Below are 3,442 nucleotides of genomic sequence, written 5' to 3'. Positions count from 1 at the left end.
CAGAGAGGAAGGGAGAGAGATAGAGAGTTAGAAACATCGATGAGAGAGAAACATCCATCAGCTGCCTCCTGCACATCTCCTACTGGGGATGTGCCCGCAACCCAGGTACATGCCCTTGACCGGAATCGAACCTGGGACCTCTCAGTCCGCAGGCCGACGCTCTATCCACTGAGCCAAACCGGTTTTGGCTACCATGGCAATTTTTAAAAGTTGAGCTGCTGCATAGTAAATAACTGGGCATTCTTGATACTTAATATGGACTATGTGCACAGGGAAAGTAAATAATGCACTTTACAACACTGAATTGTTAAGTGGAAAATGCAACGCCTTAAAACTAATTAAAATTGGCACCATAAAAAAGAAATAAAATGTATTTTTATTGATTATGTATCTGACCAGAAATTGAATCATGACCTCCTGACACTCAACCACTGAGCCACGCTGGCCAGGCTCAAGATTTCTTAATATCTTCTGTCATATTCCACTCAGAAGGCAGAAAGCCACAAAGTCCTTCTCTAAGGATGGGCATAATTAGAAAATAATATTGCATTCCTTCACTGTATAGAATACAAGCTATGAAGACAAGGAAACTCAATTATTTCCATTTCTATCCCCAGATCACTTTTGTTGAAGAACTGCTCACTTAACATTCTAGAAGCTGTCTTGTTGCGATCTGCCACTGTGATCTATGAGTGATGAACCTTTTTTCCAGTTAGTGTTGTGGCTATGCCACTGCCTTCATCTGTGGGATAGCTAAAAGGACAAACCCTCAGTATCTACTAGAGAAATTGTGCACATAATTATTTTTCTGTCAAGATCCTCCACTAAGTTTTTATTTTTTTCTGAACCCTGAAAAAGATAATGCTCATATATATTATTAGCTACAACTGTGCCATTTTAAGTGCTTCTCATGTTTTATTTTTTTTCCAACAACTTATATGCACTATCATTAAAACTCACTTTTCAGGCGAGAAACCGGCAGATTAAATGCATCTAAGACCACACTGACAGTTAAAGGGCAGAAACTCAGGATTTGAATATATTCTGGCTCCTGAGAATACATGATTCACAGTAACTGCCCTCTGAAATAATTCCAGTATTACCATACTAGACCCCCACCCAATTTTCTGAAAGCCAATAGTGACCCACTTATTATTCTCATAGCACCCAGTTTTATTAGTATGTGCAGATATATGTGCAGAATGACATATATCCATGTCCTATTGCACAATTGCCACAAAAACTGTTAGGTGACATGTTCACTCCTATTGGAGTTGTGCTAGAACTACCTACTTACTGTTACTTAGAAGTTACTAGAGTAATCACATCTCCACAAACTTTAAAAACTACACTCCCTCCTAAGCCTCAGTTAATACTAATAATCTACTTATTATGAGACCAGTGTTTCTAATCTTTTCCCTTCCAAGACCTAGCAATTATCATTTTATGTGTTTCGGACATGAAATAGCTCTGCCCCTAATTGATATAAGAACAACACCAATCAGGCACTGTTAACTTTTTAAATAGCTAAAATATAATTTCGGTCAGTCACATGGGCACCATACCTGAGCTACACATAAACATACTCTGTTCACAAATGTTCAGTTTTATTTATTTAAAAGACTTTTTATTTCTACCTCGCCTGAGGATATGTTTTTATTGATTTTAGAGAGAGAAGGGAGAGGAGAGGGAGAGGGAGATAGGAGAGAAGGAGAGAGAGAGAGAGAGAGAGAGAGAGAGATAAGAAAAGCGACGGGTTGCCTCCTGTATGTACCCAGACCAAGGATGGAACCCACAACCTGGGTATGAGTCCTGACCAGTAATTAAATCCACTTTTCGTAAGGGATGATGCTCCAAGCAACCAAGCCACACTGTCCAGGGCAACTAATGTTCAGCTTTATAGCAACAGCATCCTGGGATAGTCAATTGCACAGCCACATTTTTAAAAATCAAGAGAAGTAGCCCAGCTGGCGTGGTTCAATGGTTGAGCGTCAATCATAAACCAGAAGGGCATGGTTAGATTCCCAGTCAGGGCATATGCCCGGGTTGCAGGCTCAGTCTCCACTGTGAGGCATGCAGGAAGTAGCTGAGCAATGACTCTCTCTCATCACTGATGTTTCTATCTTTCTCTCCCTCTCTGCAATGAATAAAAATATAGTTTTAAAAAAATCAAGAGAGGTAAACCCAACAGGGCTTTTGCACATTGGCAGACAATCCTGTTCGTGATAGTAGACAGGAAATAATTGGTCACAAGTTCATGGACAGGCATATTTTAGAATCTAAGTAATCCTAACAGAGTCTAATATCTTACATTAGTTTTTTATACAAGTTAAAAAAAAAACTACCAAAAAACGACCCGTCATTATTTCTTATTTCCTTAATCATTTTACTCTAAGTTGGTGAAATAATGAGACTAGCTAGAGAAATTTTTCTAGTTGCAAGATGCTTTGCAATGGAGTCATTAATTAGTAAGCTCAAAGTGAACCCTGAATTGAACACAGAAATTTGTGAATCATATCTTTTAAAATTTGAAAAAGAGGAGACTTAAGAGGATGGTAACACCAAGAAGAGCGAGTCAAATATTAAAGTTGCACCCTGAAATGATTCCTAGAAAAACCTAATTTTCTATTAGTTTTTGTCATATGCATGAAACTATTCAGAGTAGAGAATAGATGGGGGTGGGGTGAGGGTGCCGGGTGAGGCTGTGTCAAGACAGTTCCCTTCTGATGTATCCACAAAAGGAAAATGACTGTTATGAATTGCACGTATCTTCAAGACAGTCTAGTTCCCCCAACTCCATTGTGTGCCTGGGAAAAGATAGTAAAAATACTTCCATAAGCAGTAAAGACTACTAGGAAACTACAAGCTCACTCTGGAAAGATGTGATAATAGAAAAGGAGTACCACATGCTGAATTTTTACAGCTATTTTTATTGATTTCAGAGAGGAAGGCAGAGGGAGAGAGAGAAGTATCAATGATGAGCACCATTGATCAGCTGCCTCTTACATGCCTCCCACGGGGATTAAGCTGTCCGTCGCCTTCGTACTGCTTGTGAATGTGCTCTCTTCCAGCACCCAGGCCAGTATTGAGATTGATTCTATGAAGGAATCAACTTCTATACCTCTATTACCCATGCTTGATTTGAAGAATTAAATGCTGACCTTTTCCTGGCATCCTGGACCCTGTAGAGAAAGCCCTTTGGGATGCCAAACTTGACAAGTCCCAGATCCATGATATTGTCCTGGAGGGTGGTTCTATCCACATCCCCAAGATTCAGAAACTTGGACAGGACTTCAGTGGAAAAGAGTTGAATAAGAGAATCAACCCTGATGAGGCTGTTGCTTATGGTGCAGCTGTCCAGTTAGCCATTCCCTCTGGAGACAAGTCCCAAAATGTCCAAAATTTGCTGCTGTTGGATGTCACTCCTCTTTCTCTTGGCACT

The sequence above is a fragment of the Myotis davidii genome, unplaced genomic scaffold (assembly GCF_000327345.1).
Source record: "Myotis davidii unplaced genomic scaffold, ASM32734v1 scaffold733, whole genome shotgun sequence".
In the NCBI taxonomy this organism is placed as follows: domain Eukaryota; kingdom Metazoa; phylum Chordata; class Mammalia; order Chiroptera; family Vespertilionidae; genus Myotis; species Myotis davidii.
Note: the sequence above shows the minus strand (reverse complement) of the source record.